This window comes from Dermacentor andersoni, chromosome 4 (genome assembly GCF_023375885.2).
Source record: "Dermacentor andersoni chromosome 4, qqDerAnde1_hic_scaffold, whole genome shotgun sequence".
Taxonomy (NCBI): Eukaryota; Metazoa; Arthropoda; class Arachnida; order Ixodida; family Ixodidae; genus Dermacentor; species Dermacentor andersoni.
In genome coordinates, this window is record NC_092817.1 from 136,715,767 (window position 1) to 136,742,153 (window position 26,387).

Genomic DNA, 26,387 nt, shown 5'->3' on the forward strand with positions numbered 1-26,387 from the left:
GCCTTCGTATGTCACAACCCGTTCTATAAAGGTCGGCTGATATCGCGTGTTTTACGAAAGCGATTTTGTTTTCGAAAGCAGTACTCAGCCTACACGAGAATTAGCAGAGACTTTTCATATAGGAGCAACAGTGGATGCTTCACACAGGATAAGGAATTTACTTTCTTGCTGGTTGGCACACGAGGCTGATCGGGTTTAACATTCAGGTTACGTTGCGAATAACGATCGGTTATCTTTTTATTTTTTATTGCTGTTTTGCTGCCTATGTGCGATCGCTTCTACACGTATATGTGTGAGACTGCTTCAGTAAATGTGATGTCTTGTCATCACCTTCTCTCTCGTGTTTTGGGCTTTTTTTGTTCCGAACATAGTATAGGGACATAGTGGTCATAGTCTAGGCTTCAACTGTTGCGGTAAAGTGGTCCCGCTCTCCCAGGTGTAGGGGAAGCAGAGAGGGATGTCCGAGAACATATAAAAGGGGGGGCAAAGTGCTATGGGACACGCCCGGTAAATACGGAGTGCGTTGTTGTATTTGCCACAAACCTGACGCGCTGGTGTGCGCTGGTGTGCGCTGGTGTGCGCTGGTGTGCGCTGGTGTGCGCTGGTGTGTAGGCAATGTGGCGTTGGACAGCATGGTTGGGCACTGTAAGTGTTTGCCGGGCAGATCAGGAACATGATCTCTAGCGTGTGTTTATTATTCGGATTGAAAGTATCAGTTGTTTTTGTATTCCTTGAGCCGATTGTGGTATTTTTTTCAATCTTGGGCTCTGACACTTCTGAGGCAATAGGTCTCGGGTCACATCATGGGGTTCGCGAGCTAAGGCATTAGCTCGGACATTGCCCTCTATCCCCTGATGACCTGGTACCCACTCTAAGGGAACCTGCTGTGAAAAGTGCCTGTATATGTGTTTCATCAGGGAAGTACGGATATCATCAGGGAGTTATTTTTTTAAACGCACGTTACGTTCCATGACTATAGGGATGAATTATGATATTGGGAGTGTCCAGTGTGTTTAGGTAAATGGATTCTGTAATGGCCTGAATCTGCGCGTATATAGCGGATAGTACTTAGGCTTGGCGAAACGACCAGCACGAGCTTGCCGTTGTCTTGTTTGATGTGCGTATTCATAGTTTTGGATATGGGTAAGACCTGGATATTTGGGATAGTGCCCCGTGATGGTGGAACTCCTAGGATATCAGGCGGAGGTCGAGTCTCATACCCCAACCTTCTCATATTAGCGTAACGTTGGGTATACGCTGCTAGTCGGTGGAGTAGGGCTTCTTTGTACGCATAAGGTTTTTCTTCTTGTGAGTTGTGCGTCGCAGACTCTTGTAAGTCACAGTTCTTGACATAGTGTGGAACTCTGGAACTCTACTCGGTGGCACGTGCGGACAGTAGCTTGCAGTTTATTTCATTACGATTTCTTGAGACGGAGGTAGTGATACGAGTCAGTTCTGCAATAACTAGTTGCATCTATTATTTTAACCAGTTCTTGTTCCTTAAGTCCAGAATTGCTTTTAGTAATACTGTTTAGCATGTGTAGGACCTAATGTATTTGCTGTGTGATGTGCTACACCCACCGTGTACACCCACCTCCTTGATGTCAGTATCAAGCGGAAATTTTGATGACATGTCACAGTGACATAAGAAATCCTTACGGTTCAAATCCACGATATGATTAGGTGGTACGCCGTTGTTGGGTGCTCTAGAATAACTTGAACTGGTAATTTTTTTTTAATTGTACCTAAATCCAAGTATACATGAGCGATTTAAAACACAGCCTACTTTCCCTGATCCCCTGAATTTTCGTATGATGAACGCTGCCTGCTGATTTGTGGCAGCGGTACAGCATGTTTGGCCGTTGCCCGACCGTCAACGAAGCCGCACCAAACATTACGCCAATAAAGGTGGCTTGGGGCGGCAGGTGTTCTTGTCGTACCCTACTATAAAACCCAGTCCTCAGTGTCTATTGAGATGCCGGATTATATGCCCAGTGTCGCGCGTTGAATGCCGGAGTGCTGGACTAGCGCAGAATTCTGGAAAGTGCTGGGTACGTGTTCAAAAAGCAGCTCTACTGCGAGGAAAACGAGGTGTCTGACTACAGTACATATATTTTTACATACAGAAAACAGCCGACAGCATTTTAATGCAGCAAAAAATTTTAAAAACTGAAGGAAAGAACTTACCACAACCATGATTCGATCATCTAACATAGAGTTCACGCCGAGAACATTACCGCTTCTACTCACTGGGACATGGTGAGTTGTGAATTATCTACCGTACCAAGACAAGGGCGAAGTTTCATTTGCTGATTACATGTCTCGCACTAACATGATACATGCGCTTTCTCCCGGCAACTAATACTTACGTTTTCTCATAATCAACAAAAAGATGTCCATATTGAATAGTATCTTTCGACAGACTCTACAGCTTCCCTTTAAAGGGAACCTGAAGAGTCTGTCAAATTCAATAAGACGCTCATATACGGATGCGCGAACCTTATAAACCATGAAGGTAAAATTTTGGGGGGGGGATTTTTCACTTAGGAGCGACGCAATCGTCGGTTAAAATTGCGCTGTAGCTCCGCCCCCCGTCGAGTGCCGCGCGCTGCTGCTGACGCTGACGATGCGAGCGGAGACCGGAAACCGCAGCGTAGTGACGTCAGCACTGGTGTTCCGCTCCTTCGCAGTCTCCGCGACCGTGCCTGACCGCGCTTGTTTCTGCGTGCGTGCCGTCATAATCTGCCTCGCTCGAGCCTGCATTCCTTTGTTTGTGTGTATGTAGAGTGGTAGTTGACGCGCGCAACATCAATTGAAGTGGTGGGCCGATCATGCCGGCGTTCTGTGCAGCCTACAGTTGCACGAACAGCAGCGGCCGCGACGATCTTCCATTACTCCTCGCAAGACAAGAAGCTTGCAGCTAAGTGGGAGGCTGCTGTGAAGCGAAACAACTTCAAGCGCTCAAGAACAAGTGTTGTGCTCTAACCACTTCCGTGACGATTACTACCGGAGTTTATCAATAAAGCGCGCTTTGGGTTCTCCTAAAAAAAATAGTTAGCACGCTGAACGGAAGGTGCATGTTTATCGCCCACCCTTGGCTCAGGTTTCATTGCCAAGCGCCGCGAGTTTTCTATTCGCGCGTATGTTGTGAAACAGCCTGCATGCAGCTGCCATAACGTAGTGCAAGCGTAAAGTTTGCATGTGTTGGAAAGCCTGCTCACGCCAAGACGCTGCGCTCCCCCTTCTCTCGCACACATAAGAAACCGGCCATCTCACGTAGCCGACGGAATTCGCCGGTTACGAGTAGCGTGCGGATGGCGCGCTGATGAAGGTTCTATACTACAGGTGCTACAACAGCCGGTAAACTTTTCCCGCGTTTAAACCGTCTGTGTAGATTGGCGACAGCTTTGGGGCAGCGCACAAATGCTGAAGATCGCATCACCGCTTACGTTCTATGAGGAGGCATGCAGGAACATAACACTACAGTTGTTTGCCCGGAAGCGTACTCACTGGAACGCTGAATGCAGCTTAGCAAAAAACATACTCGCCAAAGAACATTTCCAACACAAGGAGATGCTAACACTTCGCCTCCGTTCGCGTGGAAAGCAGTGCTTGCACCAGCATTTTTTGCCTCTTGGAGAGGCCGGCTCTTCGCAATCGGCTCGTACATGTAGTATGTACAAGTATGTACAAGTATAAACCCCTTACAAGTGATCTTGCACGCGACAGCGACAGCGCTACAAGCGAGGCGATGGCTGTCGCGTTCACTCGTGGTCTGCAAGCCGAACTCCACCCGAGCGACGGCTTTGAGCGACGACTTCCCGGTATGAGGGCAGCAATATACGCGCCGAAACTAGCGTGACGCATGCTTTATCAATTTAGGTTGACGTATTTTACTGAAGAAGGAGCACAAAATATTTCTGAAGGTCTTGCACTAGGTTCTTATTCTTGCACGTGTAAAATTCAATAGTTTGCTCGTTCCGTGCGACAAACAGTAGTATTTGAGTTATGTACATCCAGTTTCGGCTTCGCACAATCGGCTAGTCGCTCATAGCATTTCCGGGTGACGAGCGACGAGTTATAGATTTCTAGAGACGAGCGATCGAGCGACAACACCGAGCGATTTGTTCAAGCGACGGCCCGTTTTGTCGCTCGAAGCAGTCGCCCGTCACTGTCGCGCGCAAGATCGCTCTCGTAGAGTTTGGACTTAACGCCGAACTCCTCAGAGAAACGCAAGCTCTGGAAAATTTCCATGACCGTCTCAGCAAAACACCACCAAACTACTTTGCACCGTGCTTCGTGTGTAGCGGCAGCAGTCGGTCCGGACGAACACCATTGTTGACGTCACGAGGCACCCGACCAATCACAGGCGGAAACGAGGCGCGCGAGCTGGGCGTGTCTGCTGCTGCATTTTTCGTCGAAATAAAATATGTTTGCGCTTTCTTTCGCTCAATTTCGATGCGATATTCGAATTCAGAGGGTTGAAAACCACGGCGTACTGCTCTTCACTCATTTTTTCTGGAAAAGCTTTCAGCTTCCCTTTAAGCTACACGCTACTTTGCTTCCGAGAAACCCGTGTGAATTTTCTTTGTAGCTTTGTGCTAAAAACGGGTCGATGACAATGTCTCCTCTCCACATCACTCCCGACATCGCAAGCTGGCGATTCCGAGGCAGCTTAAGCAACAGTCCTGTAAAAAAATTTTGGAGTTTGACCTGCCTAAAGCCCGCCCTGATTATGAGGCACGCCGTTAGTGGGCGCCTCCGGAATAATTTCAACAACCTGGGGTTCTTTAACGTGCCCCTAAATATAAGTAAATTGGAGTTATCAAAGTTCGCCCCCATCGAAATGCGGCTGCCGTGAACAGCAAGCTTTACCGGGAGACATATGGGGGGTGTGCTACATGCTCTGCATTGTTATCTTGTATTATGTTGCATCCGTGGCACCAAAGGACGTGTGCATTTTTCGCTTTAATCGCTGAAGATTTTTTCTATTCGCTGATGGTATTTTCATTACTATTTTTTTTTGCGTCACGACGCGTCACGAGAGATCCCGACGAACTGGAGGCTATAGCAGCTTCGCTACAATATTTTCAAGCAGCGCCTCTTGTTTCAAACAAGAAAGCACGATTTCGTCTAGGTGCCTTACTTCAACGTGCTGTTCGTTTTGTAGCTATCAATTAATTAGCTTTATTTCTTCTTGAAGCGTCCAAAGTAACGAGTGCACCACACATCTCGTAATTCAGCACGACATCACAAGGAAAGCGCCTATTTAGTTTTTATTTTGTATTAACAGGTAAAAAAACAGGAGTGTGCGTGTTTTTTTTTATTCTGGAGAAAAACACTTCTAGAAAAAACAACAGAGCAAATAGTTTTCGTCAGATCAATGTCGGGATTCGCCATTATAAATAAACGCCATTACAGCACCAGAAATGCAAGCTTTGAGCGTGTAGAAAGACTATTAACGATATGTGTAGGCATATGTATGCATGTGTAGATATGTGCGTGCATAGCTTCACGGCGCTGCACACTGCAGACGTAACGGCGTAGGTACATATAAGAATAAAGGATCCACAATTTATGTGATGTGGAAAGAAGCCGAAGAAGGACACTCTAAGGTAGAGTAAAATAAAGACGAGCCAGATATAGCAGGCAAATAGGCGAAGGAAAATATTCTTAGCAGAACGTGTCAATGGAGCTTTCGTAAAAAAAAAATAATGCCCTAATTTCTGCTAATCTCGCACAATCCACTAGCGTAGCCGGCATCAGTGAGGAAATTATTCCTGAATAGTTACAACTACTGTTGCGCGTCTGCGTCTGCGCAAGAATTTATGTACCTCTCAGTGTCGCCGTCTCTAATGTATCCTATTTCATTTCATATTCCGGTTCTAAAGCACCCTAAGTCATGAAGGTTCCCTCCGTCCACGTCCTGTCCTTCCTTAATATCGTCTGTGTAAAACTGAGCGCGAAACAACCATGACCAGTGGCACACTTTTTAGCGTCGCACGCGGGGTCGTTCATTCCACCCCACCTCGCCTCTACTGGTGCCGCCACTGATGGTAAGCAATCTGTTCGCCTTGAAACCAAACCAAAGTAACTTGCTCTAAACGAGGACAGTGTTTGATTGGTCCCTTGAAATAACTTTGTTGGTGAGGGCCAGTGCTTTCACTAGCGGCTACGGAAATTTCAAGCCATGATTTACCCAAACATTAGAATGGAATAACTTTACGCTATAGCTCCTCTTGCTTATGTTTTGCTTTTAGCTTTGCGTGTAGTACGACGAATCAGGCGAGCAAAATTTGTCTTGCAATCAGAGATATCTGTCGGATTGTGTCATGCGCGCTTTTTTAAATGTTGTTTTCTGTCCAGAGTTGTACAAGCAGCTGGTCGTGGCATGCACTTTAGTGCAGTACTTAACCAACGCTTTATTTGTTTTTATCCCCTGCGATTTACCTTTTAAGAATTTATGTCTTGCCTCACAGAAATGCCGCTCTTCAAATTGAAGCACAACTACCTCTTCTTTATACTTAAATTAAGACACATATTACATCACTTAAGATGTTTCAGCCAGCATTCGAACAATCAGGAAAAAGTTTGGGATGCCTCAGCACCTTTTCAAAGGGAAGGCTCAGTAATCAACCTACGCTATCATCATGCTTTTATCGACGACGTGCTCTACAATTGAGATAGATGGTGTGTCCAATGCCCTTATCAAAGGCCCGAAATCTTTTGTTAACCGAACATCTCGGTCACCACCGCCTGATTCATCCCTTACAGCTAAACCTTCTGAGTCATCACGTTCGACTTCTTCTGACGGACTCCTTCGTAAATCAATTGTAACCTTTGAATTTTAAACCTCTATGCCAGGAGCATAACTACAAAGTTTGGACTCTTTTTTGTCTTCAATTTCTGCACACTCGCCTCATTTGGTTGGTATCACAGAGACTTGGCTGCATGATGATATACTAGACTCAGAGTTCAATCCTCCTGGCTATGTAGCCATCCGGGCAGACCGGCTTCACTCTAAAGGCGGCGGCGTTGCGTTCCTATATCAGTCAAACTTCAAGTTTTGAAGATTGTCACTACCAGGCGATATAGATTCCGTCTGGTGCAAACTTTATCTAGACAAAGCACATGTCGTTACAGACATCGCCTACCATCCACGAAGTTCCTCTTTAGATCACTTTGAAACTCAGTAACTATATTAACGAGACCAACGCAGTACGGGTAACCTCATTTGCGTGGACAATTTTAATGCCCCCGGCATTCATTTTCCTAGTTTAAAACTTGCGAAAGAGACTTCCGTAATAAGGGAGCTAGTCCCCGTTCTTCTCTCATGAAATTTCGCGATTACTAAACAGAATTTTGTTTTCTCTACATTTCCTGGTTCTAATCACGCTGATGACGTTTCAACAACAGATACTCAATCAGATTGTTTTCAAGAACTTGTTGCACTAAGTTCTACTAATCATGTTAACACATTGGTTAGTTATTTTGAAATTCTTGGTTAAATATGTATTCGGTGTTTCTTTCCATTCAAAACAAAGAAGCAAAATATGAAAATTCCTTGGATGACACGAGATATATTACACCTAACACGGCGTGTGAATACGCTAAGGTGTAAGAGGTGCTCAAAGAATTATGCAACCATGCTAAGTTTCATTAAAGCTAAAGAGGAGCTTAGACTGAAGATTACCTCGGCTAAGGATTTCTTGTTCCATGTGCAGCTTCAGGACCTACTAAAAACTGACCCGCGCAAATTCTGGTCGTCTGTTTTACCTCTTCATAAGATACCAACTTATGTGGCGGTTAACAATGTTTCTACTAATGATCCATTTCATATATGAAATGCAGTTAGTGAGTATTTCCAGTCTGTTTTCACTCGGGACAACAACGTCATCCAAACATACACCATTGTTCGTAGTGACATGGCCATCAATGACAATAACGTTACCGAAGAAGGTGTCTGGAACTTAATTTTGAGAATTCATATTAAAAATTCTGTTGCGTCAGACGGCATTCCAAACTTGTTTTTGGTACGGTACTCATTATGGACCTGTCGTCACCTTACTGTGATATTTTGCAAGTGCCTGGCTTCTTTTACATTAGCCTCATCGTCAAAAATGGCCCAAGTTCTTCCTTTATTCAAGACCGGTGAGAAAACACATTATATCTAATTACAGACCAATTTCTTCAACCTCTTAGTCGTGTAAAATGTTAGAGCACATTATTTACGAACACATTAGGGGATACCTTGTGTCACAAATTACTAACTAATGTCCAGCACGGCTTCAGACGTGGATTACGCACATTACCACAGCTACTTGAAATTACACGTGACACTTGTATTGACCCTGATGCGGGCAACCAAATTCACGCAAACTGTACTGAATTTTAAAAGGCATTTGACAGCGTGATTCATACGAAATTGATGTATAAACATCACACCATTCTTAGTAACCCCGGCCTTCTCAGCTGTATTTCTAGCTTTCTTTCCCATCGATCTCAGTTTGTGTCCTTTAACCGAGCTAATTCCATGGTAGCAAAGGCACCCTTGGGAGTGCCACAAGGTTTCGTGTTCGGTGCGTTGCTTTTCTTGAACTTTATAAATGATTTTCCTCGTCACATAACTTCAAGTTTGTGTTTGTCTGCCCGGATGACTGCGTATTATATCATAAAAGTTTTTGCCTTGCAGCCCATTTGCAGCTTCAAAAATCACTTTTCAATTTTAGTTCTTGGCGTGCTACCTGGCAAATGACAATTAACATACGTACAACCGCCGTTATGACTTTCACTAATAAAACCACGCCTTCCATATTTTCCTTCAATATTGATGATAGCCCCATGGATAGCTTCGTCTCGTTTTCACACCCGGTAGGTCTTCGTCCGAACACATAGCTTTAAGAACCTCAAAGACACTGAAAATTTCAAGCTGTCTGCGCCGCACATTGACTACGGCTCCAAGAGATACTAGACTACTTATATATAAATTTCTAATCCGGCCTTTACTAGAATATGCTTCTCCTGTCTGGAATCCGCATATGCAACGCGACATTAACCAAATTAACCAAAAGAAAGCCATTCGCTTCATATGCCGCAGATTTGATAGAGATTTTTCATATTCTGCTGAGCTTCCATCTTTAGCCTTGCAACCGCTCTCAGATCGCCGACACATACAATCACTAAAGTTTCTGCATTGTTTTATTAACTCCTCTTGCCGGGTTTCACCAGATAATTATCTAACTCCTGCTAAAGCATCCAATCATAAGTCACCATCAAATAAACATGGCGCGTTACTTTGCCCGTACAGACACTTTTAAATACTGTTTCTTTCCCCGTGTTAATCAATATTAGAATTCGTGGCCTAGCAATACTTTTTCTCTGCCTTTAAACGTATCTTTAGCGACCATTGAAGAGGTAGTTATTTTCATTGCGTCTGTATTGTTCATATTGCCTGTGTTATTTGTCATTGTTCGGCTTTTCATAACCAATCCTCTAATATTCCAATAGGGCTGCAGTATGTACAAGTAAATAAATAAATAAATAAATTATCGCGGAACCCTTATACCTGAGAGTTTTCATTTACTCACATTTTCAGTCCATCGCTACAGTGGCGAAATTTTTCATTAGGTTTTACGTCTCACAGCGACACTGGGGCTAGGAGACCCACCGTAGTTGTGTACTCGATAGCAATTTTCAACACGTGTGGTTCTTAGTTTGCCCCCAATATTTACAACCGGTTACAATCCACCTTCCACCGCCAGTGATTAAACCCACGACCTTATGTTTAGCAGCAGAATGCCACAGGAACCAAGCGACTGTTGGAGGACAATCATTATACCATCTTGCTTATAAAAATGAGAGATTATTTACATTGAAATTTATGGAGTTATCCTCAGGAGAGGCTTAATTTGCGCGTTATTGCATCGTCAGTTTGATTTCTACTAGGGTGTTGTCCTTCAGTAGCGAGTTAATGTTTTAGACTGCGTCAGTTATCCTTGCGGTAACAGTATGCTCATAGTGACCCCTAAAAATAAGTCTCAGTGGTATATTTCTCTCAATAAGTGTTCTGTACCTTCTACTTAAATTCAAGTTACCTCTGGATGTAAAAACTAGCTTAAGCCGGACTTCCACATGTCACAGAGAAAAAATTCTCAATAAATATACTGCCTGAGTAGTTTGCCAAATCAATCTAATTCGCTCGCTAATGGTTTTGTCCTTTCGCGCTCTGTTCTCTGCTATTTCCCTTCACGTTCATTTATTTAGGATTGTGATTTCCAACGTCGTCTTTAACATCTTTTTTTACCTATAACGCATACGAGTGCTTATTTCCTTCATGAAATATATATTAGCTGGGCTAGATGAATATTGCACTTGTTCTTGGAAGTCTGGCAGTACAATGCGTGAGAAGCAGCAGAATAATCGTGACATACTTCAGGTAGTTTTTTAGCATGCATTGGAGGACTATCTTTTTTTCATTCTCCGGGCTTTATATTGCAGTAAATTTCTCTGACCGATGACACTGTAAATGCATAAACGCACTCGTGTGTCTTAGGACATTCAACATGTGCCGCCTAACAGCTACATCTCCACCTGTCGTACTACAGTCCTTGTTCGTCGAAGCAAGAGTCACATGCACGGAGTATCAAGTCGTTGCACTTTAACGAGTGTGTACAAGTCTCCGGAGGCTGGGAGGCGATTGATCCCCGAAACACGTCTCGGAGATATTCGTCCAACGGGACATGGCTCGGTATCTGTACGGCAGCAGCACCTCTTGGGCTGAAAATGACTCCCCGACAGGGTGTATATATATTTGGCGTCGTAGGCCAAGCCTTATCGATCGCGCACTCTAGCACATGCGGCGTCGGGCCAAAGAGGCTACGTGCACTGCTTTCGAAAGACCTGATCAGCACCAGTTCTCTCTCGCCTAATGTCTGGTCTGTGTGTGAATGTCCTGTAACTGGCTTACACTGGGAACTTGGGAATTACCTGGCCTCGGGGTCTTTTTATGAGTTACTTGATACTTGTACCGTGTGAAAAGTTGCCTTATGACGTTCGCAACAGAACAACGTTGGTTACTGCATTGGTTAGTGCTTTGTCTCGAGGCGAAATAGTTGTAAAGAGGAGTTTCGGTTCGCAACCATCGAGTTAGCTCCTGGTAATATTTATTGTTCAGTTGATTTTACCCCATTTGCCTAGGTATCCCATTCCTCCAAGCCAAGCGTCTCAACTTCTAACAGGTGGTAGACCTCTTCAGAAAGGCCATATGCAAGTTTATATTTCAGGGCTGCAAGCGACAGTGATCTAGAAAAAGAAATGACTTGTTCTCGTTTATTCTTTTTTGAAAATTTCAACCCTCTGGATGTCGAGAATAACAGTATGGTGGTTTTATTGCTTTGGCCCTGCTAAATACATTGCCGAGTTTGAGATAGACCAATTATGAAGCAAAACAATTTTTCTTGCACAATGTTCACGCAGAAATCTTTGTCCACCTGCGTTGACACTCGTACACTAATGTACTGAAAAAGGAAATTGAAATTTTCTATCGCTCAAGAATTGTTTTTTTTTTCGCATTTACATACAACTGTTTTCTTTATTGTTACTTTAGATGCTATAGCGTTCAAACGTAATTGTGATATGGCTTACTTTATCATCATCGACATTAACGTCACAGTCACCACTTCACTTGAACGTATAGGAAACAACTGCAATCAACCTTAACGCAGACATACACAACATAACATGTGCAGTACAATGGTTTCGAATCTATTTGGAGCAGCCAAGTCTACGTAATTGTGCATCGTTTTTCATGTAATCCTATATAGCAAAAGGTAGTGTTTAAGATGTTCTGGTGAGACACTTGGTCACGAGATTACTTGTGGGACCCGCCTCAAGTGTAGAAGAGAGCAGCCAGTCAGTTATGCATGCTAATGCCATCTTTAGCCATGCGAATTTAAGCACTGCATGCGAAGACCAAAATCACAGGCACTGCTCTATATACCTATGTCCACCATCGCGGACACAGGTTTGTATTTGGTAGTAAATAAGCCACACTTGCGATATGTAGAAAATAAACTGTGTGCGTTGGACTGAGATTTTCTAAAACATTGCAGTGTCTCAGTTGACCTGTGACTTGTGTCAAACATACAATTGGCATGCTCAAATGGGTGTCTGCCATTAAACGTATTCGACCCTGGCCGCCATTTTGCATTGTCCGCAGGCTGCTCTGGTGCGCCTTATTTCAGCCAAACTAAACCGAATCACAATTCTGACTTGTAAACAGGAATATCCGAGCGTTAAGGTTGCTTAGAAGGGCTGTTTGTGGATAACAATTTTTGAAAAATGTTTAGACAAAAGGACGCCGTTTTTCACGACGTAAGCTTTCTTTACCAACACTCTTGGACATTCCTCACGGTTTTGGGTGCTGCTGCCTTACCAAATAGCCCACATTCAGGGCGGCACTACCATCTCTACTGCTTTTACAGGAGTCCTGAATGGTGGCCTTGCTTTCTACGAAATTCCTCGTTGATGAAACAAATGAAAGTCAAATATTCGAACTACAACAAATATACGTCATAAAGAGCACAACTCCTTTATGAGCGCTAACGTTTCTGTGCCTACTTTTCTGGGGTTTACTGTATGACCCATATGCATGGTCGGTTTTTTTTTTTTTTTTGCTCCGTAAACTGCGTTCTACTGCTTGGATCGGCCGGTCTGCGCGCAAACCCTGGGTGCATTGCAAACCTGCATGTAAGAAATTACATTTAATTTATTACTTGTAATAAATTAAGTTTTTGCCGATTCTGTCATTTAATGATTGCTTTGTTTTATCTAGAGTGCTGTTTGTAATTCAATTACTTTTTACAGTAGTCTATTACATGTAACCAGTTACGTTTATGGCGAAACAAGCTCTGACGGGCGACGCACCGTTGACAACTGACATGAGGAGGGAACTACCGAGTCTCAATAAATTAAACTGTGTAGATGGGTTACCTCCTTACCATAATCAGTGTCTTGCAGCTCTCTCTTCCTTTCTTCTGTGTGCCCCCCTTCCCTTTCCCAAGGGGCTGCGCCATGCCCCCTAAAGTTTGCAGAATATAGCGCCTCTCCTTCTTCATAATAACATTCCCGATCATCTGAGCGTGGCAGGCTTGTAGATTTGCACACTTCTCTTGGTAGCCCCACCTCTGAGTCCGACCTCCTTATAATAACGTTCTCTCCCTCTCTCTTGGAAAAGTTCGTTGGCGGTAAGAACTGCTCCTGAATTCTTCTTCGCGTTGTGCAGTCTATGACTTCTCAGATATAAACCGAAGCTTTTGGCCGTTGAACTCATATGTTTGTATGTGTTTATTATTATATGAGTCATATGCGCTAATTTTTGTGATTGTAACGCATGAAACGTATTTATTGGGCTTAATAATATGCAGCCTTGTACGTATTATGTAATTATACAGGTTTGGCCATCATTTCAAGGAAAGTGATAATTTGCAGGCGTCCGTTGCAATTATTCTTTTAAGGCTAAATGGCACGCGAGTAAAGGATGCTGAGAGGAGGTCTGCCAGAAGTTGTTCGGCAAACGGAAACGGTACTTCTATGCCTCAATAGCGATGGCCACTACGGACATTGGTGCCCGCTAAGTACGTATGCAGCCATTTTTCCCCTTTTTTTACCGCCCTTGTGTATAGAACGCGTTCCCCTAGTTCCTGTAGCAAGATGTCTATATATCGTTAATCTATGCGCTCAATTGATGAACGATATCCGAGAGTCGCGGCATTCAGTCACCAAAATATTTTGAGCAATTTGTTCGTGCCATACCACACAGAATTTTTTGAGCGAGCACGTTAAGCAAGTTTTCCGTGCCGTTGCAGGTAGTCTCAGAAAAGAAGAAAAAATAAGAAAAACCAAACGAAAGAAAATTACGGAGTAAAATGTTGACTAAACGGCGGTTGAATGACTGCAGAGGACGCATTTAAACAACCAGGCCAACTCGTTCTATTTAATAAATTTGCACAATGTTAATAAAAGTTCACAGAAAAGTATTGCTAAGGTAATCGATTACATTTTAGTAATTGATATAATAATATTTAGGGCAATAATTCGGGAGTGAATTAACTCCCTTTATGAAGTTACTAATTGCAGTTATAACCGTAACTTCGTTCTATATTGTGTACAAGTCTGCTACAGTGTCATAAAAAGGCGCCAACCTTGGGGACAGTTCATTGCCGAGTCAGGTAGGTTATGTGGTGGTGATCTCTGTGTCTACCAGACTTCACCGGTAGGCATGTAATCGCTATGATGCAAAACTCTGCGCAGAATTTAGTGATTTCGATGGCATTTATTTAACCACTTCACAAAAGCATCGCTTTCACACTCCATCAGTTAGGTTGGATGTGTATATATATTTTTTTCGGTTCCTGCAGGGCACTACTAGCAGTTTACCAGGGGTAGTCCTGCAGGACGCAAATAAACGTGAATCGAAGCCAGTTTCTGCGGTAGCACTAATTTTCCCTTTGCTGGGAAGGCAAGAAAGGCAAGAGATAGTGTGCCGTCGTTTGACACACATCAAAATATCACAATAAGAAAAGGCAGAGAGTTTGCCTTTTGTTTTAATCTCACTGTGACAGGCTTACTTCTATTGGCCTCCTGTATCGCTCTCAACAGTTGTAACTGAAAGAATCGCAGAACATTTTTTTCTACACAAAATTAGGTTCAACAGTTATTAGGTGTTAGGTTCTTCCTTGCGCTTTTAATTTAGGGCCACTGCTTCCTCACACTTCGTATAGTTGGGAATAAAACTCGATTTCTGGGTGAAGCTCTTCTTTCCTTTGCTAAGCTCTCAATCGACAGGCAGATGCATCACATACTCCCTTTTCCACCACATTCGCGGGTATGCAGTTAGCGTATGATTATCCGACGCTATATTTATGCTAGCTCAGCGGATAAAGACTTGCTATGGTATTAGAGCATTGACCTTTGGCATCACACACACTCATAAATTGCGGTCACGAGACTCGTTTGCTGCATTATTCTATACCGCACGCTGTCGCCAGCAAATCTGACTTCGCTGATGCTCTGGATTCAATTTCTTATTGCGGAAACTGAAGATCAAATCTTTTAGCAAGCGAATATTCAGCTCGGCACTAAGAAAATGCACTGTGCTGTGAGTCACCTTTCTCTATCTTATATCAATGAGCACGTCCATGCCATTGTAATTATGAAAAATGCATGGTCAGGTGACTGACTGCCGAGGTAAGAAGGGATGCTGGCTTTGTTCCTGAAATTGTGCATATTTTGCGCACTGCTCAAAGATGTAATATTTCAAGTACATTATGTGCGCGTATGCGCGGTTTGTATATGTACATCTCACAGCGCGGCAGAAACGCTGTAATAATACCGGTAAATAACGACAAATATTACATTTAAAGGACGAGCGACGGTAGTGCGTCTGCTAGTAAGTATGTTGGCGCCACGTAATTTTTTTCGCATAGAGCACTGAAGTTTACCGCTGTGAAAGATTTCGCAGGGTGTAAAAGAGATGCAATAATTGTACAGTGCTAGACCATGATGCTGTACAAATATTCCATATTTCAAAATGAAGAGCGCCTGTGTGTACAGTAGGCGCTATTTGGTTCCTGCACAAGAGAAGCCAATGGTGTCTGGTCCAGCATAACGCTGTTGTCGCTGAAGGACGTCTTCAGAAGCTGGTGGAAGCAGGACTTACATGCTTTTTGCATTTATATACAATTTCTACTCGAGCCAGTCGAGATGCAATCAATAACTTAGCAGTCGACTTTTAATTCTGTCGAGTAGCCAGTATACTACGAGCGTTGGACTAGTATTTTGAAGTTTGCGTAATTTATCTGGAAGCAAGAAAAAAAAAAGAACTTCGGTACGAAGACCACACACACACACACGCGCACACGCGCGCACGCGCACACGCGCACACGCGCACACGCACACGCGCACGCACACGCACACGCACACACACACACACACACACAAGCGTGGGCACGCACGCAAATGCGAACAAACGCCACGTTTGCTAATCTTTATGGGTCTCTTATTGAGCCTGTATTCTTCGTTCCATGGTAAGTACCAACTTGCTCAATAACAGGCTTTTCAGTCTTTACGTTTTTGAATTAGCGCAATTCACTTTGAAGAAGGGCTTATTACGAAGAATAGAAGTGTCCTGTTATAAAACGGCTCAATTGACTACTACCATCTAATATGTGTTGTTCTCTTGCGCGTTCCTACATTAATAGCTTAACTTTTTTTTAACGCTGACTGTATTAAACAATCAGCAAAATAAGGGCGTTAGGTTTAACCAAAACATGACAAATTTAAGCATTCGACGAGCTCATTTTATTGCTTCTCTTTTGATAAGCGTGGCGGCCGTCCTACGACAACTTCAGAAAATGTTCTTAGAAAATTTGTCGCCAACTAGCTGTCTCTTCGTCGTTATCATAATTTTCACTAAAGGAACATTGCAATAAAGACTAATCTACTTGCTAAACCCTCAGCGCTCTCCAGGAACCAACGCAGCAGCCCTGGTCGCACCTCATTCCTCCAGCGACCCGAAAACGTTCCCAAGATACCTTCTTAGATAACCCAAAACTTGTTTAGCTATAGGGTACGCTTCTTTTATATACATCTGACTTCCACCTGAGTTCCGATTTCCACCACGAACCGCCCAGCTAAGTCTTGCTATGCTTCTTCCAACCGCTAAACAGTTTGCCTGATTCTTCAGTTTTGTGTCATCACGTTAACTAACTCACGCGCGCGGCGCATAACTTGGACCTATAGACGCATGGTGAGGCGTTTCGGTTATAGGTAGTGTTTGCGAAGAGAAATAACTGTGGTGCCCGAGTCCCATTAGCCGATGAAGAATCCTCCCTTTAACTTGGTAAGCGCTCACCTTAACCAGATTAATGAACCGACCGCAATACCCATAAGCAGGCTGCTGTGCACGAAGTGAAAGTCTAAGCTCAACGAAAGAACAACAGGGAGGCACGAAAGCTGCAGCGTCTTCTAACAAGCAGCCAATTACCTCGGTAGCGTCTACGGGATATTGCATTAAAGACGAATCCTTGTGGTGGGACTTTAGGTTGCGGCCGAGCGCTAACGGTGCGCCGATGCCCGAGTAATCACACCTTCGCCAGGAACAATTTTTCAGCCGAATAATTACCAAAAGTGCTGAGAAACACAGGCCGAGAAACTTTCACCATTGCAAAATTCTACTGCCCACCCGCACTTCTTTGCACTGAAGCGGCGCTGGCGAAATTATAGGCTCGACGCGGCATGCGCCGATGGACCACTTCCCAATTTTGCAAAAGCCGGAGCAATGTAGCTGATGTTTTACTACACGTTTTACACTTGCGCACACGCACGCGATCATATAGCACTAGGATGGAAATACGATGCCGAGGTGCTTATTCACTATATGGCAAAAAAAGCAATGAAACATAAGCAATGAGTGATGTCATTTCGATGCCGTTGTGTAACTTTCTGTCGGTAAGCGCCTAATCTTCATGCATTTTAGAACAGCAAACTTTTTAAGAATTTTAGGCGACATGGTCACTGCGTGTTGCGCGTCAATTTGCTTCAGTGAAACCAGGTAAAGTAAGTGTATACCAAATGCTCATCTTTATGTGCTATAATAAATTATCGCAAGGTTCGGGATTTCAATAAATGATTATCATTAGAACGGCCATCGGTAAATACAAATGAAATCGTAAGTATCTGCTTGCTATCTTTATTAGTTAGGTATTTTACTGAAACTTTTCAGAATAAAAGACATTGATCGACTGCCGTATTCTTCGACTGCCTCTGAGACTGGAAGCGTTGCGCGCCGGCGCCTGCGAACGCTGATAATTGTTCCGTCGCTTGCCGCACACTCAGTGGCACACACTCAATGACACAAGTTGGCGCGAGGTTCGTTGAAGAGCGGTACCTAATGCATTCATTGCGCAGCTCCCAAAAGCGTTGACACGAAAGGCGTTGATCAAAAGAGTCATATGCTCGGTGCCTTCGTGCGCAGAAAGTACTTTTAATAAATAACTGAATAAATATAGCCGGCGCACATGCGGCGCTACATTCTGATGGGTCGGGTTGCTCTCCTTGAGGAATGCTTGTGACATGGGTTCGATTACGTTCAGCATCTGAGAAATTCAGGCGATCATTTTCGCCACTGTAAAGCGGCACCACCCACGTTGCACACGCATAGTTACCCAAGTTGGTGTCAAAGACGTTCATTGAAGGGCGGAACACGCCTACTGACACATAACCAGTGGCCCAACTTGGCATCAAATGGTTTCACACGTACTCCGTCACCCAAGTTGTTCCTGTGGCTGGTTTAGAATGCGGTCAGCTGAGAAAAGCTGCCCGATGCGCTACCCATTCGACCAGGGTGACTGAGGTAGCAAGGAAAACGGTTAGATACATATATACATAGACGGAAACATACATAGAATGTTAGATAGATAGCCATCGGAAAGGATGTTAAGAACCCAAAAAATGCTAGCGCATTAACATTGGCGGCAGAGCCCATCTCACCATGAGCGCCGATGGTAATGCGTTGGCATTGAATCTACATAGTGGCACAACGTGATGACTACATTGGAAACAGAGGAAGACGAAGAAGACCAAGAACCTGCTGCTAGCCTGTCTGAGTAGCTCTGCCTACATTTATCGTTATTTTCGTTATTTTCTGGTAATATTACTGGTCAGAACGGTTCAAGACGTCTGTCGACTCGAAAAGGTACCTTCCGTATCGGAGACCGACAGGTGCTGCGCCACGCGCCGCCTCACAAGGTGCTAGAAGGAACCAAGCTGGCACCGACGAGCACCCCGCCATGACCTCCCAAGGGCTGACACCGGGTCAGAAACGCCAACTGGTTTGTACAAGCCAGCCTGACTGCAAGCGACAAGACACTGGTGAATCTGAAGACGAGTCAACTATCATCGATGACGACAACGTGGCGAATGCTTCAGACCTAGACATGGACGAGGGTGGATTCCGAATTGTGCGCCATCGTAAAGACAGGGCGGAGGGCATTCCAGTGTTAATCACTGCAACATCCGAAAGAGATGATTTAAGTCAAGTAAACCCTATTGTCCTGTATTCTCAGCTTGAAACGATTCTCGGTGGAGCACCAGTGAAGAGCCACTTCACAGCACAGGGAGCACTGCTCTTAAATGTAGAGACAGAAGGACAAGCCAACGTCCTTCTAGAGACCAAGAATATTGGTGGCATAATCATATCTGCCCGTGTACCACACAGTTATATCAAAAACACGTGCATTGTTAGAGGAGTCCCTAAATGGTACTCGGATGAGGAGCTGCTCACCTACCTGAGACCTCAGGGAGTATTCCATGCAAGAAGAATCATCCGTCGGGTCCAAACTTCGTCATCTGAATGGGAGTCAAGGCGCACTAACTCGGTGGTTCTCACATTTGCTCCAAATTCTGAACGTCCGGAGAAGATCAACCTTGGTTTCACCAGACACGAGCTTGTCGACTACGTGGAGACACCACCACGCTGTTTTAAGTGTCAGCGCTTCGGACATATCGCTAAGTACTGTCGTGGGGAACAGAGGTGCAAGCGCTGTGGGGGACCTCATGACTTTAGGACGTGTGCAAGTAAAGACAACTTTATGTGTGCAAATTGGGGCGGTGACCATCCTGCTAGCTACGGTCGATGCCCGGCGCGGACAGCTGCTCAGCGAAGAAATAAGATGTTTGTTCTGGGTCCAAAGAGTGCAACCGCACCATCGAACACGAAGAAGACGTCCAGAGCGCCACAACTAACTGGTTTGTAAACAGAGTACGCATCTCATTTCCCGCGTCTCACACCGATAAACGAAGTTATTGAGCCAACGCAAACGGTCACAGCGGCTGAGAAACCTGTTCGAAAAGAGTCCGAAAAGCGCACCTATGCGGCCGCAGTGAACCGACCTCAAGTACCACTTGGCAACAGACAGCAGGAAAACTGCCAGCATGTGATACGCGCTTTGTTCACGGCACTACGTTCCCACGTAGCGAAGATGCCTGCTAGTTCAACGAAGGATATGCTGGAAGCAGTGCTGGCTCTTGAGTCAGTAATACTCTGCTCTACTTCCACATACACTCTGTAGCACAATGGCAATGTCTCGCCCACTTGGTCCATTCCGTCGTGCAAAAGTGCCCTTAATAATGCAATGGAACTGCGCTGGTATTCTACAGCGTCTTTCTGAACTCAGCCTTTTCCTTCGAGACATACCTATACCAATTCTAGCCCTCTCGGAAGCCGGTCTCCCAAATGGAAGGACGATCCCAGGGTACATCAGACATGGAAATCCGAGTATACCATCATTTGCAAATGGAAGTGCGATGATATACATCAGGCGAGAAATACCTCACGTCACCTTACCAGTGCAAGACCTTTGTTCTACCTTCTTGGAAGTCGCCGCTGTGCAAGTGTGCCTAGGAAAACGAAAACTCAGTGTGGTGTCGGTGTATATAAGTCCGCGCTGGAAGGTCTCCATGGAGGCGTTCATAAAGGACCTTTGCATTCGTTGCCCCTCTCCTATAATAATCTGTGGGGACATTAACGCACATCATTCGCTTTGGGGAGATAAGACTGCAGATTCCCGAGGCAAGGAACTAGCCACAGCCGCGGAAGCTGCTGACTTGTGTATCGCGAACGATGGCAAACCGACTTTCTTCAGATCACCAGATTCATGGAGTGCCATAGACCTCGTGATCCATTCTATAGACCTTGTCGTATCGTCAACAACGGCCCCAGACAGGATGGGCAGTGACGACTTTACGATCTTCACCAACATCACCGGATTTCACACTGCTGGGCGACAATTCTGTGCTGTGACCCGCTGGGACACATACAGAGAAGCGTTGGGCGAATCCCCTGGTGAGCTGTTCGCAGATATGCTGCGGAGCAAAAGAGTGGCTACCTCAATGTTGAAACTGCCAGATCATTTCCCCACTCCTGATTTGAAACTAAAGAACCTCTGCGCAGCGCGTAGGAGAGCGGAGCGAAAACTAATGAGAAACACGGGAAATCCATCTGCGAAAACTGAATACAACAGGATAAACGCTGTCATCCGTCGTCACATAAAAAGATTAAGACGAGTTCAATGGGCTGCTTTCTGTGAGAGTTTATCGGCGTTTACTCCCATGACAAGGATATGGGGAGTAATGAATAGCCTATCCGGAAAGATTCGTCTACACAGGCCATTCGAAGCACTTGCTTTAAAGCAAGGAAAAATTTTGCAAACCCTTGCAGAAGATTTTGCAGACGTATACACATCTGGCAGATCAGCAGGAGTATCAAACCATCTGTTGTCTGAAGCATTCCATACCATGGATACGCCGTTCACCTTTCATGAGTTGGATTTGGCGCTTAGCAAATTAAGAAGACGCTGTGCTGTGGGTCCCGATTCGATCAGCAATCAGATGCTGACAAATCTGCCATATGAACGAAAACGAGCACTTCTGGACATATTTAATCACGTCTGGAGCACAGGAGAGATCCCAGAAGCGTGGAAGACAGCATGGGTGGTGCCAGTGCTCAAGTCCGGAAAGGATCCTGCAAACCTCACCTCATATCGGCCAGTATCGCTAACATCATGCGTATCAAAGTTGATGGAAAGACTAATATGTACGAGGTTAACATGGTATCTTGAGCAAGGAAATAGACTGCCATCATGTATGACCGGATTTCATCCACGGTTGAGTGCCCAGGACAGTGTCTTGGATCTACTAAGCCATATCGAGCACCATCGCGTAGACGGCCTTTCCACACTCGCCATCTTTATGGACGTTGCCAAGGCATACGACTGTGTGCTTCATACAGGCATCATCAACGGACTCCGAGCCATGGGGGCTCGGGAAATGCTCTTCGATTCGTCCATGAATTTCTCAGTGATCGATGTGCACAAGTTAAGCTGGGAAGTATAATGAGTGTCAAGCGACGCATTTCGCTCGGCGTCCCACAAGGAAGTGTCCTATTCCCCTTGCTTTTTAACGTTGCCATGGGCAGCCTTCCAGATGCCCTGAAAGTACGTCGGATGGCAGTTAAGATGTCCATCTACACAGATAACATCTGCATTTGGATCTCGGGGTACCAACACAAACGTTTGGCCCGGATAGACCAGGCCGCAATCTTCACTATCGATCGCCACTTATCGACGTTTGGCTTATCCTTATCAGCAGAAAAACAACCTTCATGCTTTTCCCGGGAGTGAGGCGCAAGTCAACACGTCTGACGCTGAATATCAGAGGGCATTCAATTCTTCGTGCAACTCATGTTCGATTCCTGGGCGTCACCATCGACAACAAGCTACTATGGCGTGGTGCGGTCGAAAGTGTTGTGGCTGCATCAGTGCAAAGAATCAACGCACTTCGTCGATTGGCAGGTGTACGTTGGGGAAACAATCCTATATCCATGCTTAAACTGAACGCTGCCCTGATAACAAGCCGCATTCTCTATCAGCTCCCTCTGATATCACCGTCATCGAGTCAATTCGAGCGCTTGGAGGCAGTGCACAGAAAGGGACTTCGTTTGGCGATGGGAGTTCCAACGGCGGCTTCAAACAAGAAAGTCACTAATGAGGCAGAGTCTCTTCCACTCCGCCTCTTGGCATCTCAGGCCTTGCTGACGCAGCTATTAAGGCTGGGCGAGTCACGCGCAGGCACGGCGCTTCTCCGGCGGTTAAGATCAAGAACTCGCTCACATTTCCATGCGGCGCTGAACACCTTCCGATATTTAGGATTGGAATGGCCTAAACGAAGTCGCCTTGACGCGCCATGGTCTTTTCCGGACGTTACCTGCAGCCTCAATGTACCCCACCAACCGACGAAACGCACCATTTCAACTGCCGAAGCCAAGTTTATTGTGCTGGACCACTTGAGCACTTTGTTTCAAAGCCATCTACAAGTGTACACAGACGGTTCGGTGTGTGCACAAACAGATAGCTGTGCAGCGGCATTCTGCATACCATCCCTTGATGTGTCATGGTCTGGCCGACTGGATCGCGTAGTTTCCTCTACAACAGTAGAAAGCGCCGCAATCACCGCGGCTTTGCGGAAACTACGTGCCTTTTCTGCACGAGATGTCGTGGTGCTGACGGATTCCAAGTCAGCATTAGAAAGATTAGATCGGGGCCTACCTCTAGAGAAATTTAAATGGCAGTCTCTGGCACTGATTGACGACCTCACGAGCAAAGGATTTAACATAAGGTTTCAGTGGATTCCATCACACGTAGGAATTGATGGAAACGAGGAAGCTGACGCCCTTGCACGCCTAGCGCTGACATGTGTCCCAAAAGTGAAAGCTCCAAAAGCTTTTCAAAACCCTAAGGATGCAATCCGCCTTCACTTTAGACAGATGCACAAGAATCCACACGAATCCTGTGTGACTCATGGATTTACACGCGAAGAAGCGACGCTTTATACCGCATCAGGACCGACTCCGCATACACCCCAGCTTGGTTATTCAAGACTGGGCTTCGCGCTTCCCCACTCTGTGTTTTCTGTGGTGACATTGGTGACATCGAACATTTCATTTGGCTATGTTCACAGTTTGACACAGAAAGAAAAGCGTTGGTCGACAACCTGCAAAAAAGCGGTCTCACGCACAGCACCTTTGAAGACGTTGTTTTCCCCGGAGGGCCCGCGGCATTCAGGAAGAGAGCGCAACGACTGCTGATAGCCTTCCTGCGAGACACGGGGCTCATCGACACCTGGTGACACACCCCTGATCTCAACTCGAAGGAGGATCAGGCGGAACAATTGCCGGCTATGTATGCCAGGCTAACCCCACCTGCTTCAACATCACCACCACCACCACCACCACCTACATTGGAAACAAATTGTGTAAGTCGTTTTTACTGCAGCGGGACCCCCCTGTCGCGCTTCGCTAAGGACATTCGGGGTCATCTAGCAACGCCGTCACGAAACATACGCGTTTCCTCCGAAATTCATGGTGCATCGATGCGTCAGAACGCTGAGAAAGACGCCTTGGAGCAACTGGGATGTTCTCTTACTGCGAAGCTTTATATGGCTAGGTTTCCGTGAATTTTCGTTCTCCGTGAACAAAAACTATCAGCTTCAATGGTTCGTAGCCCCGTAAGCAATACTGCTCCCGTAAGCAAGCACAAATGCATTGACTCATAGCCCCGCAAGGCAGAGGCTACAATCACGCAGCAAAAGTGAAGCGACAGTGCTTAAATTCTTTCTAATCACGCATACATCATAGAGAACAGCATCTCGAACACTGTAATCATCAATGACCATTTCGAACCATTTTCGAAGATTTTTCGAAGTGAGAAGCACAGCTAAGCTTAACGCCGACTAGGCCTATAGCGGAAGCCTACCGGCCCCCGCTAGGGCGGAAAACGGTGTCGCAGTGTAAGCCAGAGGTTCGGAAGCACTTCCGAAATGGAGGTAGACGAGGCAGAAGTGGGGGAACTCCTGAATACCAAGTCGAGAGAAGAAAGAAATGATCCCGCGAGCCGAGCCGAGGACGGCGACGCGGATGGATGGATCAGAGTTACGCACAAAAGAAAGGGCCGGGCGAATACTACCCAAGAGCCAGACAAGCAAGGCACCCGCTGGAGAAGCCCGACGCGCAAAGGCGGGAAGAGCATAGTGAACAAGATTCTACGAGCAAGCAAGATGCCCAGGCTACCTAGAGACGACATCAAGATAATCGTAAGACCGAGAGACGGGCTGAACATCAGAAACACGTGCAGCGCCAGCCTAGACGAGGCGATACGCAATGAAGCAGGAGTGAGCAGCGACGAAATCATCACGATCTGCCCCAACCACACGCAAAACATCTTGGTGGTAAGCACACCTGACGAGACGACGGCGACTAAAGTCGCCAAAATCAAGGAACTAACAATCAACGGGAGGCAACACGCGACCAACGCGTACGTCTCGGCACCAGAAGAGATGGCCAAGGGGATAATCCGCAATATTCCCCTCAATTACACACAAGACCAGCTCTTGCACGCACTGGTGAACGTGAGGAACCCTTCCCTGGCGTACGCCAAGAGACTGGGCAGCACGACCACCGTGATACTACTGTACGAGGGCAACAGGGTCCCCGCGTGGGCGCACTTCAACAGCATCATGATGAGAGTATCCCTCTATCGGAAACAAATAGACTTCTGCAAAGAGTGCGGCAGGCTCGGGCACAGACCCGATGTGTGCCCCAGACCGGACGACAAGCTGTGCCCGGCGTGCGGTAGCAAAAACCCGGACAAAGACCACGAATGCACACCTAAATGCAAGCTCTGCGGAGAAGCTCACCCCACGGCGGACCGGACTTGCAGGGCTAAATACAAGACGCCGTACATGGTAAAACTAAGAAGATGGACAGCGAGAAGAAACGAGGAAGAACTCTTGCGAGTAGCCGGCTCACAAGACCCTGACGGCGGGGAAAGCAACCACAGACAACCATCTCCCGCACCCAGATCCAAGTCCAGGTCCAGATCCAGATCCATGTCCAGGCCGGGTGCGCGGGGACGACCGATCTCGAGGTCCAGGGACAGATCCAGATCCAGGTCTAGGCCGGGAGCGCGGGGACGACCGACCTCGAGGTCCAGGTCCAGGAACAGGGACAGGACCGGGAGTGGGTCCATATCCACCTCAAGGGGGACGAAGCCCGACACGAAGGGGAAGAATCAAGAACAGACGACACCAGCAAAGGTGAGCTGGTCAGACGTAGTGGCCAATCGCGAATCGGGAAGGTCCGGCAATACCAGTAACGATAGGGGCAGGTACGATCACATAGAGGAACGCGTGAAGGAATATCGAACGGAAAACCAGCTACTCAGACAGGAGCTAGAAAAGGCAAAAAAACAAAACAGCGAATCAGCCAAAAAAATTGACGAACTACAGAAAACACTTAATGAAATACTTACCAAAATGCAGACACAATCGTCGCCCCCGTCAGCCGCCTTCGCCTCCGTCTCCACCCCATCCACTGAAGCCATGGAGGAGGAAGTGGATATCTTAGCAGATGTAGCACACCCACTGGGCGCCAAGCGTAAAATCCCGGAGACCAAGACCAACGAACAGGTCGCTTCGGTACAGGAGGTCAAGAGACCCCGACCTAGCACAAAAAAAACTGACGTGCTTGAGGACATGCTCAACAAACTCTCTGACAAAATGGAGAAAATGTTCGAGATGCTGGCGGCGCGCATTAGTGACAGCGAGGCAGAGAGGAAGGCGCAGGCCCTAAAGTACGACAGGCGGCTCGCAGAGCTGGAGAAGAAGCTCTCGTAAAGATGGCGGGCACCAAAAAGGGAAGACTCGTCATCTGGCAGTGGAACTGCCGCAGCTTCTCAAACAAAAAAGCAACAATGACACAACACATTAAATTGACC